The sequence below is a fragment of the Sminthopsis crassicaudata genome, chromosome 1 (assembly GCF_048593235.1).
Source record: "Sminthopsis crassicaudata isolate SCR6 chromosome 1, ASM4859323v1, whole genome shotgun sequence".
Taxonomy (NCBI): Eukaryota; Metazoa; Chordata; class Mammalia; order Dasyuromorphia; family Dasyuridae; genus Sminthopsis; species Sminthopsis crassicaudata.
This window is the reverse complement of record NC_133617.1, coordinates 402,946,071-402,963,505: the sequence shown is the minus strand read 5'-3', so window position 1 is coordinate 402,963,505 and position 17,435 is coordinate 402,946,071. Positions and strand designations below refer to the sequence as shown.

Sequence of the window (17,435 nt, the reverse complement as noted above, 5' to 3'; positions counted from 1 at the left end):
AATATTTACCCCAAGCCTGTGAAGATTACACCCAAAAGAATGAATGGGTGAGAATTATTTGTTCCCACAGGCATTAAGACAATGATAGCAGATGTTATGAAATGCTTTGAACTTGGCTAGGCACCAAAAGTGCCAAGGTCCTCCACTGCATCCTGGACCATCACAAGTACATTAAAGAAAGCAGCAGAAACTGTCAACAGTATGATTGTGGTAGATATTAAAATGTAAGAGAAGGAAAGACCTTAAGGAGTTAGAAAAATATAAGAAAGACTGAAGAAGTTTTCAAAAAAATAAGTTCAATGCTTGTTAAAACATGAAAGTTGAACATCAGCAGTATATGATATTTCTTAGAAATTATCTTTTGCTTTCTATCCCTCACGTTTTATAGCATTGTTGTAATCATTCCATCCATGTCTTTTGCTTTTTTCAGTTATTTTCCTTTCACAGTGTATCTATTTTATCGGAATTTTTAAAAATCACTTTAACATATAGATCATTTTATAATTTTGATAAGACTTTCAGGATACATTTCCAACTGCAATAATTTTTGCATTTTCCTCCATATTGCCAGATCTTTCAAAATATTCTACAAGTTTCTAATTCCATAAGTATGAATTACTGTTTCTTTTAATCTACAACTTTATCTATATTGACTTTCATTAACTTTAATGATATTTTTACTTCATAATTATATAGTGATACATCAAAGTGGTTTAATTTGAATATTTTTATTAGTACTGAGGGAGAGCATTCTAAAAACAATCATTTTGTTTATTCTTCTCAAAAGTACCTATATCTTTTCACAATTTATCCAATGTACACTGAGAGTTGTTTTTGCAATGTTTAGCATTTCTTCGAATACTAGAGATATAAAATGTTGATCTATTTTACCACAAATATTTCTGCCATCTGCTGTTATTTTTCTTGTCAAAATGAAATTGTTTTTGTTTGAAGATTTTTTTTTAAAACGTTAGTGCAATTAAAATATCTATTGTTGTTCAATCATTTTCATTCATGCCTAATTCTCATGATTTCATGTCAGGTTGTCTTGGCTAAGATGGTAGAATGGCTTGCCATTTCTTTCTCCAATTCATTTTACAGATAAGCAACCTGGGGCAATTGGTTAAAGTATCTTACCCATAATCACACACTAAAACATATCTGAGACCAGATTTGAACTAAAGAATATGAGAATACCAGTCCTGATATTCTACTCATTGTGCCACATTACTGTCCCAAGCATATCTCTTTTGGCTTCTAGAATCTTTATATTGACAGATATTATCTATATTTATCATCAATATATATATTTCTCTACATCTTTTGAATTACTTCTGTCATTGTTTACCTAAACATGTGTTCCATAATAGTCCTCTGAATATTTCATCTAAATGTTTAAAGTTTCTTCTTTTATGTTCTAGTCCAATAAATTTTATTTTACTTTTTTCCACTCCTCATATTTGTTCTTATATTTCATATACATATATATATATATATATATATACATGGATACATGGATATATATATATATATATATATATATATATATATATATATATATATATATATATATATATATATATTTCTACTTCATTGGTCATTTTTTTGTCATTTTACCTTTTTGTAATCTTGTTCAACTTCACATTACCCCATTTAGGGTTTTCATAGCAAAGATGCTGGAGTGGTTTCCCTTTTTTTCTGTAACTCATTTTATAGATGAGGAAACTGAGACAAACAGGGTTACAAGACTTCCTCAGAATCACACTAGCTAGTCAGTGTCTAAGGCCAGATTTGAACTGAGGAAAATGAATCTTCCTGACTCCATGACTGACACTCTTGTTACTGTACTCCCTAAATGTCTATTCATTAGTTGTACTTCTTTCTTGTTTTCTTGGTTGCCTCCCTCATAATGGTAGACGTTCTGGAGTGTTTCATTTGAATTCCCTCTTCAGTTGCGTTTTTATATTATACCCTTCCATTTTATTTTTGGTGTCCATCACTCAGACATATTAATTCATGAAAGAAGGAATACAAATGAATTCAGTGATGTGTGGCAGAAACCACTGTTTTTAATGATGAGGTAAATTCTTATCCACCACTCTTAAAAAGTCATTTCTATAGCCAGTTCATCTTATTTCTAATTATTTGTCTCTCCAACCATCCAGGTTATTCTTGGAAACTCATTGCTTCCATATTTTCTGATATGACATTCTGGCAAATTCTAATTTTTTTCTGTGAGAAGATGATCTCCCAGTGTGAGAATCCACCCTCCTTTTGATGAATCCTCTTACATAACCAATATTTCTTACTAGAGACACTCTTCCCCTTACTCACTATGATATGATTTTACTTTCTCTTTCCATGGTGAGCTGCTTTCAATGTTCACTATCCACACTATGTTGAGAATAAAGAAATCAGTATCTGTTTTCTGTCCAGGTATGGCCTTGTGGAGGCTGCATTCCCTGTACTTCTTGGCTTCTATTCCACTTTTCATGCAAAGTGATGGGAAAGAGTATTGTCTTACCATAACTCTTTTAGCCATTTCTCTCTATCGAATCAATGGCAATCATCTAGTTCATTTCCCATAGGGAGGTTAATCACTTTCACCTCAGAAGGTGCCAACTCATGCTCTTATTCAAAGGCTTCCTTCTGTGAAGCCTCACCTTAGTTTGTTGCCTCAGTGAATGATATTTCCACTTTTTTCATGGGGCACCAGAATTTGACAGCCCATAATAAGGCCTATATTTTGAGATGTTATACACAAACAAAAATCAAGAAATGTTATGCTAATAAACTACATACTCAGGTGATGAAAGGATTGGCAGATGTGCTTCCTGAATTAGTCATACAGGAAAGAACAGGCATGATTTAAGAGATATGGTAGGATAATAAGAAGGTTAACATTGTCCCAAGTTTTTAAAAAGGGAAGACAACAGAGTCCATAATCTATAGGCCAGTGAACTTGGTTTTAATTCCTACAAAAATTCTAGAATTCCTTAGCAGAAATTTAGAACCAGTCATTGGTTATGAAGTGCTAATATCAGTCAGCACAAATAGATTATGTCACACCAACTTTGCTTTTTATTTTAATAGAATTTTTCCTTTATCAAAAATTTTTATTTTTCAAAACATATGTGTGGACAATATTTCAACATTAGCTTTTGCAAAACCTTGTGTTCCAATTTCCATCCCCTTCCCCAAAATGACAATTAGTCCATTATATGGTAAAAATATGTTAGAATATTAGAAATATATGTTAAATCCAATATAAGCATATATATTAATACAATTATCTTCCTGCAAAAGAAAAATAAAATCAAACCAGGAAAAAGAGAAGCAAAATAAAATGCAAGCAAATAACAACAAAAAGAGTGAAAATGCTATGTTGAAAACCGCACTCAATTCCCACAATCATCTCTCTGGGTGTAGATGGTTCTCTTGCTATTGGACTTTGTTAGTGATGTATGAAAATGCCAATCATTTATGTAGATTTATTTTGTATCCTGCAACTTTGCTAAAATTGTGAATTGTTTCTGGTAGTTTGTTACTTGATTCTTCAGGGTTCTCTATATATACCATCATGTCATCTGTAAAGAGTGATAATTTGGTTTGCTCATTACTTACTCTCATTCCTTTAATCTCTTTTCCTTTTATTGCCAAAGCTAGCATTTTAATACAATACAATACAATACAATACAATACAATACAATACAATACAATACAATACAGTAATGGTAATAGTGGGCAATCTTGTTTCACCCCTGATTTTATTGGGATTGATTCTAGTTCAACTCCTTTACATATGATGCTTGCTGGTGCTTTTAAATAGATGCTACTGATTATTTTAAGGAAAAGTCCATAGGAATGCCTGTTGGATTTTATCAAATACTTTTTCTGCATCTATTGAGATAATCATATGATTTTTGTTAGTTTGCTTATTGATAAAGCCAATTATGCTAATAGTTTTTCTAATATTGAACCAGCCCTGAATTCCTGGTATAAATTATACTTGGACATTGTGTATTATTCTGAGAATGATTTTATATAATCTCTTTTCTAATATTTAGTTAAGATTTTTGCATCAATATTCATTAGGGAGATTGGTCTATAATTTTCTTTCTCTTGTTTTCATGATACTTGGGTTAGGTATGAGTACCATGTCTGTGTCATAAAAGGAATTTGATAGGTTTCCTTTATTCCCTATTTTTTCAAATAGTTTGTATAATATTGGAGTTAGTTGTTCACATATTCCCATATAAACCCATCTGGTCCTGGGGATTTTTTCTTTGGAAGTTGATTAACAGCTTGTTCTATTTTTTTTCTGAAATAGGACTATTTAAGTAATTTATTTCCTCTCTTTTAATCTGGGCAATATATATCTTTGTAGGTATTCCTCCATTTCACTTAGGTTATCGAATGTATTGGCATAAAGTTGGACAAATTAACTCCTATTTATTGCTCTAATTTGCTCTTCATTCATGGAAAGTTCTCCCTTTTCATTTTTGAGACTAACAATTTGATTTTCTTTCCTTTTTCTAAAGAAATTAATTAAAGCTTTATCTATTGTTTTGTTTCATGAAAGCAACTCTTAGTTTTATTTATTAATTCAATAGTTTACTTAATTTCAATTTTATTAATCTAACCCTTTATTTTCAGAATTTCAAATTTGGTATTTAATTGTGGGTTTTTATTTGTTCTTTTTCTAGCTTTTTAAGTTGCAAGCCCATTTCCATTGAACTTCTATTTTTCTGTCTTATAGAAGTAAGCACCTAGTGATATTAAATTTCCCCTTCTTACCTCTTTGGCTACATCTCACAAATTTTGGTACATCATCTCATTAGTTTCATTCTCTTGGATGAAATTATTGATTGTGTCTATGATTTGCAGTTTTATCCATTCACACTTTAAGATGAGATTATTTACTGTGTGATTACTTTTTGTTCTATTTTCCCCTGGTCTTTTATTGAATGCAAATTTTATTGCATCATCATCTGAAAAAATATATAATTACTATTTCTGTCTTTCTGCATTTGATTTTGAGGTCTTTATGCCTTAATGTGTGATCTATTTTGTATAGATTCCATGAATAGCTGAGAAGAAAGTATATTCCTTTCTGTCTCCATTCAATTTTCTCCAAAGATCTATCATATCTAACTTTTCTAGTATTCTATTTACTTCCTTAACTTTTTTCTCATTTATTTTGTGGTTTGATTTATCTAGTTATAAGAGAGCAAGTTTGAGATCTCCCACTTTATAGTTTTGCTATCTATTTCTTGCTATAGTTCTCTTAATTTCTGCTTTAGGAATTTAAATGCTATACCACTTGGTGCAGATATGTTTAGTATTCATGATCTATGGTATCCTTTAGCAAGATCTCTTTGAATTAGATCTATTTTTGCTTTTGAGATCAGGATGGCTACACTTCTTCTTCTTCTTTTTTTTTTTTTTTTTTTTTTTTTTACTTCACCTGAAGCATAATAGATTCTGTTACAGCCTTTTCCCTTTACTGTGTATGCATCACTCTACTTTAAATGGGTTTCCTATAAACAACATATTTTAGGGTTCTGGCTTTTAATCCAGTCTGCTGTCCACTTCTGTACTATGGGAGACTTCACCACATTCACATTTACAGTTGAAATTACTAATTTTATATTTCCTGCCCTCTTATTTATTCCAACTTAAACTTTTCTCTTTCCTTTTCCCTTTGCCCTCCTCCCCAGTATTTAAATTATGAGCTCCACTGGCCTCAAGCAACCTTCCCCCTTTGACCCCTCCCCTTTCTTATTTCCCTTACTATTTCTGTCTTCCTTTCTATTAGCCTACCCCTTCCCTTTTCTTCTTTCCCCTCCCACTTTCCTATAAACTGAGAGAAGTTTCACTGTGAAAACAAATATATCTAATATTCTCTCTTTGAGGCAAATCTTATGAGAGTAAGATTCACACAGTGTTCATCCCCCTCCCTTCTTACCTTCAAGTATAATAGGTTTTCTTTGCCTTTGTGAGATGTAATTTCTTTCATTTTACCTCCACTTTCCCCTTTTTTCAGTGAAATCCCCTTTCAACCTCTAGTTTTTCTTAATTTTATAACAGTAAAAGTTATATATGTACTCTCTATGTATACCCATAGCAAAGATACAGTTCTCAAGAGTTCTTTTCTTTTTACCTCCTTATGCTCCTCTTGAGTTGCTGAGTAGATTCTATAACTCCAAAATTAATTCAGCGGCTACATTTGCTAGTCAATCTGAGGGTCATGGGAAGAAGTCAGAAAAAAAGTTTGTCCTCTCCACCATCTTGGTTACAGACCCTAATAGAACTTCTTAATAAAAAGGATTAGTATAAAAATATTTAACCTAAAATATAACAAAACATTTTATAAATTTCTTCCTTTCATCTTTGTGAGAAGATAAACATGGAGTGATAATTCTAGATTTTGACAGATATATTTAGAACATGTTCACCAGGAGTTGTTAATGGTTGAAAATCAATTTGGCAAGAGGTCTCCAGAAGACTGTTTCAATATTCTTTCCCCTTTAAATACACTTTTAGCAATTATGGAAAAAAGCATAATTAGCACATTTACCAAATTTATAAGGGGAACAATAACTGTGAAGGATAATTCACAAAAATGATAGAGCAAGATTCGAAAAAAATTACCATGAAGCTGATTATTGAACTGAGTCCAATAGAAATGAAATCCAATAAGTTGGGACATGATCAAACAGCAATTTGAAAAAAAAACATCTTGAGTTCTTATTGGGTGGTATTCAGTTTGAGTCACAAATGTGAAGAAGTACCCTAACAAGCAAATTTTGAGATGTAAAAGAGAAGGATATTTTTTAGGTTAAGATATAGTTATTATCCCCCTTTTTTCATGTGCAGCCCACAGGTGAAGTATGGCTTTCATTTTGGAGCACCACACTCTAAGAAAGACAGAAAAAAATGGGTGTTTATGCATATGTATGGTAGTAGGCATTTGTGAATGTATGTGCATTTATAGGTATAAGTGGTTTTATGAAACCCCATGACATTAATTATTATTTTTATAGAAACTTTTCATTTACAAAACATATGCATAGGTAATTTTTTCAACATTGACCCTTACAAAACCTTTTATTCCAAAATTTCCCCTCTTTCCCCCCATCCCTTTCCCTAGCTGGAATGTAGTCCAATACATTTTAAATATGTTAAAATACATGTTAAATCCAATACAAGTATACATATTTATATAGCTATCTTTCTGCACAAGAAAAATTAGATAAAGAAGGAAGAAAAAGAAAAACTGAGAAAGAAAACAATGCAAGCAAATAACAACAAAGAGTGAGAATGTTATGTTGTGGTCCACACTCAGTTCCCACAGTTCTGTCATTGGGTGTAGATGGCTTTCTTCATCACTCAACAAGTGGAACTCATTTAAATCATTTCATTGTTGAAGAGTGCCACAACCATCAGAATTGATAATCATATAGTCTTTTTGTTGCCATGTATAATGATATCCTGGTTCTGCTCATTTAATTTAGCATAAATTCATGTAGGTCTCTCTAAGCATCTCTGAAATCATCCTGCTGGTCATTTCTTACATAACAATAATATTCCATAACATTCATATACCATAATTTATTCAGCCATTCTTTAATTGATGAGATCTTTTCAGTTTCCAGTTTCTTGTTCCTACAAAGAGGGCTGCCACAAAAATTTTTGCACTTGTGGGTCTCTTTCCCTTATACAAGCCCAGTAGAAACACTGCTGTATCAAAGGGTATGCACATTTTGATAACATTATGAGCATAGTTCCAAATTGCTCCACAGAATAGTTGGATCCATTCACAGTTCTACCAACATTCTAACATTGGTTATTATTGTTTCCTGTCATCTTATCCAGTCTGACAGATGTGCAGTGATATCTCAGTTATCTGAATTTGCATTTCTCTGATCAATAGTGAATTAAAAGCATCTTTTAATGTGATTACAAATAGTTTCAATTTCTTCATCTGAAAATTGTCTGTTCATATCCTTTGACCATTTATCAATTGGAGAATGGCTTGAATATAAAAATATTTTCCCAGTTTATTGCTTCCTTTCTAATTTTGTCTGCATTAGTTTTGTTTGTACAAAAATATAATCAAAATTATCTATTTTGTGATCAATAATGATTTCTAGTTCTTCTTTGGTCACAAACTCCTTCCTCCACAGATCTGAAAGGTAAACTATTCTATGTTTTTCTTATTTGTTTATAATATCATTCTTTATGTCTAGATCATGAACCCATTTAGACCTTATCTTGATATAAGGTGTTAGTTGTGAGTCTAAACCTAGTTTCTTCCATACTAGTTTCCAATTTTCCCAGCACTGTTTTTGTCAAATATAAATTTTTATCACAAAAGCTGAGGTCTTTGGGTATGTCAAATACTAGATTACTATAGTCATTGACTATTTTGTTCTGCAAACCTAACCTGTTCCTCTGATCAACTCTTTTATTTCTTAGCCAGTACCAAATGTTTTTGATGACTGCTGCTTTATACTATAATTTTAGATCTGATACAGCTAGGCCACCTTCATTTGCTTTTCTCTTCATTAATTCCCTTGAAATTCTTGACCTTTTGTTCTTCCATATGAATTTTGTTGTTATTTTTCTAGGTCAGTAGAATAGTTTCTTGGGAGTTTGATTACTATAGCACTAAATAAATAGATTAGTTTAGGTAGTATTGTCATCTTTATTATATTTGCTCATTCTATCCAAGAACATTTGACATTTTTCCAATTTCTTAGATCTGATTTTATTTATGTGGAAAGTGTTTTGTGGTTTTGCTCATATAGTTCCTAATTTTCCCTTGGCAGATAGATTCCCAAATATTTTATCCTATTGACAGTTGTTTTAAATGAAATGTCTCTTTGTATCTCTTGCTGTTGGATTTTTTTAGAGATGTATAAGAATGCTGATGATTATTTTGTATCCTGCAACTTTGCAAAAATTGTGGATTACTTCAAATAGTTTTTTAGTTAATTATTACACCAATCAATATATTAGATTTTAAGATAGTATACAACACCAAATGTTGTATGTATATCAGTAGCTGTATCAATATGTGTATATATCTTGGCTATAATATAATTTTCTCCAAATACTAAAAGCACAATTTCATAAATTTTTCAAAAATACCTACCATATTCTTAAAATTTAAAAGCATACTATGCAAAACATAAAATAATATAAACATGTCACATGAAGCAAAGACATGGCCTAAAACTTGTGATACTAATTCATTGATTTATTTAGATGAAATATTATATTCATATCTTCAGTTTTTATTTTCATGTTGTTTCACTGAAAAAATCAAGTTGGATTGAGAAGGTGTAGTAAAATTGTTAATCAACTGTGATCTAAAACAATAATCAAAGATGGACTAGATAATAACATTGTACTCCCCTCCACTAATACCACCAAATAGAGAAATTCTCAAATAATTAATAAAAACGCATTAAGTTTTTGTTAACTTCCAATGACTTACCTAAGCACTTAATATATAAAAAGAAAGACAAAAATGAAATAATCTCTTTGAGTAATGAGCTTTTATTTTATTTTATTTTATTTTTATATATACAGTTATATGGTTTTTAATCTTGGAGTTTTTCTTTTATTTTATTAAAGAAGATTTTCATAGTTACATATATACAGAATAAATGTATTTATTTGTATGAATAAATGTATGAATACATTTATTCAGAAGAAATAAACAAAAAGTAGGTAAATACATGGTAGCAAGTGAGTGAAGTGAACTAGCAAGTTGATGTTATCAGAAAAGACATAAAAGTGATATTAAGAAATATGAAAATAATACCAAATATGATTTTCATTCCATTGTTATCTTGAAATGTATCAAGTCCAAATTACTTAAAATATTAAATATAATATTAATTAATGTCTGGGACATAGGCATAATCACTAAATACATATATTTAATGACCAATGATCTAATATGATGAGTTATAACTTTCTAAAGTACACATCAAGATTAAAACATCTATGAAGATTAGCTTCATAATGAATTTTAGTCTCCTCAAATTCCCATAAATAATTTGTTTTTCAGCAAAATTTTTCATTATTGCTCATTTCCAAAAAATATAAACTGTTCTGGGTTCTTTTTTTAAAAGTATTTCCATGGGCTCCTCCTTAGACTCTCCATAAGCCCATTAAAAATTTCCTTGGCTAAGATATAGAAGTGATTTTCCATGCCCTCTAGCACAAAACCATTTTACAGTTGAGAAAATTAAGGAAAAGGTAACTTAAGTGACTTGCCCAGATTCATAATGTGCAATGCACTATGGGTATTTAATGTATATGGATTTAAGGCTTGAATGAATATCAAAACAAAGTATAGTCTTACTCAAAAGTTCTAATATTTTAGGATATCCTAATATTTTTCTGAATTTGACATTAATCAAATAGAAATATGATTTTTTTTCAATTCTCAAACCATTAGCAATGAAATTCTGTTTTGTGTAGTTTATAATAACATGAAGTTTGTAAAACACACAAGAGCCAAGAGATAGACTTGCACAAGGTGTATCATAAGAGATTTAAGGATAAGAACAGAGTTTCAAATGTAATACATGTACATCCTGTATAAAAAGGAGAATCATATTTTAAGTTTTTCATAAACAAAAATATTCTTGACACCAGGGAGAATAACGCTATCATTAAATACCAAACACTATATACATGACAAATTACAAACCAACTGTAAATCTTAGAGCATTTCACATTGTTTTGAAATATTTACTTCTAATGAGGAATTTCTGTACAGCTCCTTTTACCTCCTTGTTCCTCAGACTATAGATAATGGGATTCAACATTGGAGTGATAACTCCATAGGACATCCCAATGAGCTCATCAGATGTCTTAGTATCCTTGGACTTGGGCTTCATGTACATGAAAAGGGCTGAGCCATAGAACAAGATCACCACAGTTAGGTGGGCTGAGCAAGTAGAAAATGCTTTCTTCCTCCCTTCACTAGAGTTGATCTTCAGGATGGTAGAGATGATGAAAATATAGGAGAACAAAATGAGCAGTAGAGGAGGAATTAGAACAATAAAACTTCCAATTGTTATGATAAACACATTGAGGGAGATGTCTCCACAGGTAAGCTTGAGAAGGGCCAAAATTTCACAGCTAAGGTGATCAATGACATTTCCACAGAAAGGGTTTGTAAGGGCAAGCAGAGTTTGCACCAGAGATATCAGAAACCCTGTTATCCATGTCCAAGAAGCCATCTGTGCACAGAGTCCCTTGTTCATGATAATGGTGTATCTTAATGGATTGCAGATGGCTACATACCTATCATAGGCCATCACTGCCAGGAGAATACATTCTGTGGAACCCAAGCCAAGAGAAATAACCATCTGCATGGCACATCCAAGGAAGGAAATAGACTTTCTCTCAGACATAACAATTATCAGCATTTGAGGGATACTTCAGGTTGTGTAGCATATGTCCAAAAAGGAGAGATTTCCAAGGAAAAAATACATAGGGTTATGAAGGTGGGGATCCAGGATGCTGACAATAATGAGCATGCTGTTTCCTAACAGGATCACCAGGTACATCAACAGGCAGAGTACATAAAGAGCTAGCAGGAGGCCTGGGTAATGAGAAAGCCCGACCAGAAAAAATTCAGTTACGGCTGTGTAATTCTCCTTGTTCATATTATTGTAACTCTGTCAACTGCAGGATTTTGGAAAGGACGGCTTAAAGCAACTGGAATAAATAATAAAACATTTGTAATTAACTTCATGCTTTGAACTATTTTAAAAATATTGATGTTTACCTTTCATTCAGTTGTATAGACATTTAAATATGTGAAGAAGGGTAAAAAAAAATTTTTTTTTTTTGGAGGCTGGGGTTAAGTGACTTGCCCAGGGTCACACAGCTAGGAAGTGTTATGTGTCTGAGACCAGATTTGAACTCGGGTACTCCTGAATTCAAGGCTGGTGCTCTATCCACTGCGCCACCTAGCTGCCCCAAGAAGGGTAAAAATTAAGAAAATGCTAACAAAAAATGTACATGTATCCTGAAGCAGATGTGATCACCAATATTTATAATAAAGTTTTCATGTAACCATAAAAACAGCAGAACATGAATGCAATGAAGAATATTTTTGTCCACAAGTGATAATGAATGTGAAAAATTCAGAGAAACTTGGGAAGACTTGCTTGAACTGATCTTGTATGAAGTAAGTAGAATTGAGAACAAATTACCAAAGGACCATAATAATGGAAATAAAAACAAAGAAGAAAATATCAGAAAACTGGTCAGTGCCAATATCTAATTTCAGTCACTGAATATTGACAATAATCACATTTTCATCCTCTGGACAGAACTGTGAGGGTCTAGATGAGTGAAATGAGACTGATGTGGTTGGAATAAATATTGTATTGACATTTTGCTTATTATTATTATTATTATTATTTGCTATAAGGAAAGTTTCTATGGAGTTAGTTCTTATTGGAATGTAAAACTATCATATTTCAAAATATAGGCAAAACATTCATTAAAATCCATCTAGAGCTTGTAATATAAATGAAGACAATTAAAGGTTATAACTGCACCATGAAGGAAATTCGTTGGAGGGAGTATTTTTGTTATTGACTGTTCATGTTTGACTCTTCTTGACACTGGCTAGGATCATTTGGACAGAAATACTGGAGTAGTTTGCCATTTCCTTCTCTAATTCATTGCACATAAAGAGGGGAGAGGAGGGCAGGGTGGCAGGAGCTGGGCATGTAAATTGTGTAGGGCGGGCTGGCGCAGCACCCAAGCAGCTGAACTTGTGGGCCTGGGGACGCGAGGTGGACATCATGGCGGTGCCGGAGAGCCCTCTGAAGAAAATGCTGAGCAAGTAAAAGTACTGAGACCTAACTGTACGGGAAACTGTCAGTGTTATTACACTGTACAAAGATCTCAAACCTGTACTGGATTCTTATGTCTTTAACGATGGCAATTCTAGGGAGCTAATGAGCCTTACTGGAACAATTCCTGTGCCTTATAGAGGTAACACATACAATATCCCAATATGCCTGTGGCTGCTGGACACAAATCCATATAACCCCCCTATCTGTTTTGTTAAGCCTACTAATTCAATGACCATTAAAACAGGGAAGCATGTTGATGCTAATGGAAAGATTTATCTTCCTTATTTACATGAATGGAAGCATCCACAATCTGATTTATTGGGTCTGATTCAAGTAATGATTGTGGCATTTGGAGAGGAGCCTCCATTGTTTTCACGCCTTACTGATTCAGCATCCTATCCACCATACCAAGCAACAGGACCACCAAATACTTCCTATATGCCAGGTATGCCAAGTGGAATGACTCCATATGCTCCTGCACACCCTCCCAATCCCAGTGGTTTTCCAGGTTATCCTTACCAACCAGGTGGACAGTCCCCTCCAACCACAAGTTCACAAGATCCTTCCCAGCCTCCTGTGACCACTGTTGGTCCCAATAAGGATGGCACAATCAGTGAGGACACGATCTGATCCGAGCGGCTCTCATTTCAGCAGTTAGTGACAAGCTGAGATGGCAAATGAAGGAGGAAATAGATCGGGCCCATGCAGAGCTCAATGCCTTAAAGCGTACTGAGGAGTACCTGAACAAAGGTTATCTGAAACTGGAAGAGATGGTAACCCGCTTGGATCAGGAACTGGCTGAAGTTGATAAAAACATTGAATTATTGAAAAAGAAGGATGAAGAGCTCAGTTCTGCTTTGGAGAAAATGGAAAATCAGTCTGAAAACAATGATATTGATAAAGTTATCATTCCCACAGCCCCACTCTACAGACAGCTGAACTTGTATGCAGAGGAAATGCAATTGAAGATGCCATCTTTTACTTGGGGGAAGCCTTAAGAAGGGGAGTGATAGACCTAGATGTCTTTCTGAAGCATGTTCGACTTCTATCCTGGAAACAGTTTCAACTAAGGGCATTAATGCAGAAAGCAAGAAAGACTGCAGGTCTCAGTGATCTCTACTGAATCCCCAGATTTCACCTAGGGAATGACTTCCCTATGACAACAGGCTTGTCTTCTCTTCTCTTCCTGTCAGTACGTGTCCAGAATAAGTTATTGCAGTATCTCTCAAGTGTAAGATATTTTGAATCAATAATATATTTTCTGTTTTCTTTTAGTAAAAAGACTGACTTTTATTAATAATGCACTTTCTATTCTCTGTAAACTTTTTGTGCTGAGTGTTGGGACTGATTATACTGAATAAAATTTTTTGCATAATTTTTTCTTCCTTCTGGCTTTTTCAAGAAGTATTAATCCAGGAAACCTTATTAATATGCTTTCAGCCAATAAAAGGCATTACACTATCCACTCTGAACTGTTCCAAGTTAGTTGTGTATAAGAATTTCCTTTATAGAAATCATAATTCAAGGTGATTGAGACCTGACTGCTTGGGAAAGGGCTGCTGCTGAGCTCTGCCCTTGGTACTCAGACTAGGCCAGTGCAGCAGTGAGAATGGACTAAGTAGGGCCCCATGAATATTTTACATGCTATGTAACCTCTCCCAGATTCTAATTTCACTTCAAAGCTCACACACTACACAGAGTGACAACTCATCAACAAATTCCCTTACATTCAACTCCTTCTTCACCCTCACTGCAATTAAAGTGAACATAAAATGTCCCTTGACAGCCCTTTTCACTGATGAAATTTTCTTCTACCTCACAGAAGTATGAGCATATTCCTCTTGCTTCAACATTGCAGTTTCTGCATCGTCCCTCATTGACCTTTACTTTTGAGATTCTTTCATAACGACTTTAGTTTTTTACTTTATCTTCCCCTTCCATTTCTCACTTGTCCTCAGATTTACAAAACTCATGAGTCTCTAAGTTACCTTCAGCTTAACTTTTTTTTCCTTTTTGAGTATTGGAAGTCACAAACTTGAACCCCATCAACTCTTGGAATTCTAGGAACTTGGGCTTTGAAGTTATTTGCTTTATTATTTCTTTTTCTTCTCTCTCTCCTACTGTGCTCTCTGTGCTTACTGTGATGTTTGGTTTCTTCATTCCAGTTCTTCCCACTTTGAGGCTTGTCTTCATACTCAATCTTGGCCCCATAGGTTCCTGGCTTAACCACTTAAATAGTTTATCACATCAGTGAAGTATAAATTTATTTAATTTATTCTTAAAAACAATTTGATGGATCTAAACTGTGTATGCCTTTTCACCCAGCAATACTACTACAAGAGATCGAAGAAGGAAAAAACCTAGATGTACAAAAACATTTATAGCAGCTCCTTTCATAGTAGCAAAAAATTGGGAAATTAGGGTCCTCCTGCTGGAAAATGATTTAAACAAATCATGGTATATGAATTTTATGGAATACTGCTATGGCATAGGAAATGAAAAAATGGACAATTTAAGAGCAAACTGAGAAGATATGAACACAGAGTGTAATTAGCAGATCAAGTGTGAGGGGAGAGGAGGGGGAAGATTCAGTGAATCACAAATCCAGAGAGCTGAAGATGAAGATAAATTTGAAATACCAAGAGTTACTTGGCTGATTAAGCATCCACAGTCAAAAAAAGGTGGAATTACAAAAGTTTTGGTGAGATTGTCAAATTGTTTGTACATTACCTATTAAGAAGAGTCCCTTTCCACTAGTAACCCCCTGCTTTTTGACTTCTCCATTCCTATTTCAGGGTTACTCCATTCCTATTTCAGGTATACTAAGCATTACTAAAGATAGTCATATTTTGTGCAATGTAAATTGATTCATAACCAATTCTTATCATTTCCCATCTCCCTTTTCCTAAACAACTATCCATTTATAGAGACTATTTTTTTTGCCTTTTCACTGTCTTCCCCAAAATTTCACAACATGATAGTATCAGTAGAAAGAATTTCACTTACCTTTGCTAGAAAACTCCAAGATTGGGGATGATAACCACCTAGAGAGGGGCTATTCAATCTATTTTTGACCAGATCTAATAAATTTCTCAGTTATATAACTTAAATCTATCTCTTTGCAACCTTCATCCATTTTTTCCTGCTTCTGCTCTCTGTAGCTTAATGAAGCAAGTGTAATTGGGACAGTCAAAACCTTCAGCGATCTTTGTAAGATGTGAACTAAAGGCCCTTCAATCCTAGTTTCCCTCTACATATCACTTTCCTTAAAAACTATTGTAATTCTAATTAACAGTACTCCAGATGTAGTCTGGTAAGAGCAGAGTATGAACATATCTACTTATCAAATCCTTTTCTCTAGAAGTTATTTTTTTAATGCAGCCCAAGACTACATTAGCAGTTTTTTTGTTTTTTTTTTTTTTTTAACAGCTGGATTATACTTGTTAACATTATTGGTCTGTACTCCACTAAAAATCCATAAATGTTTTTCAGACTACCATTTTACCATTCCTTCTCCATCTACACACATGAGCCTGTACTTCACTAGGCTGAAATCTTAAGATGACAAGCCTAGTGCTAGCCTGTCATGATCTTTTTGGATCCTTTTTTTTTTAAATTAAAGCTTTTTATTTCAAAACATAGGCAAGAATAATTTTTTACCAGACTCTTGCAAAACCTTGTGTTCCAATTTCCCCCTTTTCCTCCACCCCCTCTCCTAGATGGCAAATAATCCAATGTATGTTAAACATGGTAAAAATATGTAAATCAATATAGGCATACATATTTATACAATTGTCCTGCTGCACAAGAAAAATCAAAAAGGGGGAAAATGAGAAAAATTAAAATTCAAGCAAACAACAAAAGAAGTGAAAATGCTATGTTGTGATCCACACACAGTTCCCATAGTCCTCTCTCTGGGTGTAGATGGTTCTTATTGGATTCTTTGTTAAGTTAGCTCTCTAAATTTAAAGTGTCATGCACTTAAAGTAATAGATAAAAATCTTAATCATTGAAAGCCATTAAGTGGATCTTTGACACTTGCACTGGAAACTACTCTTTTGAGCCTAGCCTTTTAATCAGTTCTAAATCAATTATATCATCATCTAAATCCTTTGTTAAAAACCAGGAGAACTATGTGTGGACAATATGGCACAATGAATAGAGAACAGAGCTTAAAACCAGGAAGGCCTGGCTTCTAGTGCTGTTTCTGACAAACACTGGCATTGTGTGTCCTGATCTGACCTCAGTGTTCTAGGTCAGTGGTGACAAATTTAAAAAACTCTACATACGGATCCCTGCCTGCTGCATATTGACTTAAAAACAACATATTAACATGCATGCACTATTTTATTAAATTTTCCAATTAATTTTAATTTAGTGAGGGTACATTTAAGGAATGTTGATGTTTTGAATCTTTTGTACCAAGCAACTCTCCAGGACTAGTTACAATGATACTGACCTACTTTGGCAGTGGAAACTTCCTCATCTGGGAGTTTAATAATGAAATCTTAAGTCCAGTCCTTATCCTCCTAT

General features: G+C 33.3%; 2 pseudogenes; one reads left to right on the top strand and one right to left on the bottom strand.

Moving 5' to 3' along the window:
* Positions 1 to 10,754: 10,754 nt before the first annotated feature.
* LOC141554684 (olfactory receptor 13D1-like) lies at positions 10,755 to 11,696 on the bottom strand (annotated as a pseudogene).
* Positions 11,697 to 12,848: 1,152 nt separating this feature from the next.
* On the top strand, positions 12,849 to 14,274 carry LOC141554682 (tumor susceptibility gene 101 protein pseudogene; annotated as a pseudogene).
* Positions 14,275 to 17,435: the final 3,161 nt, after the last annotated feature.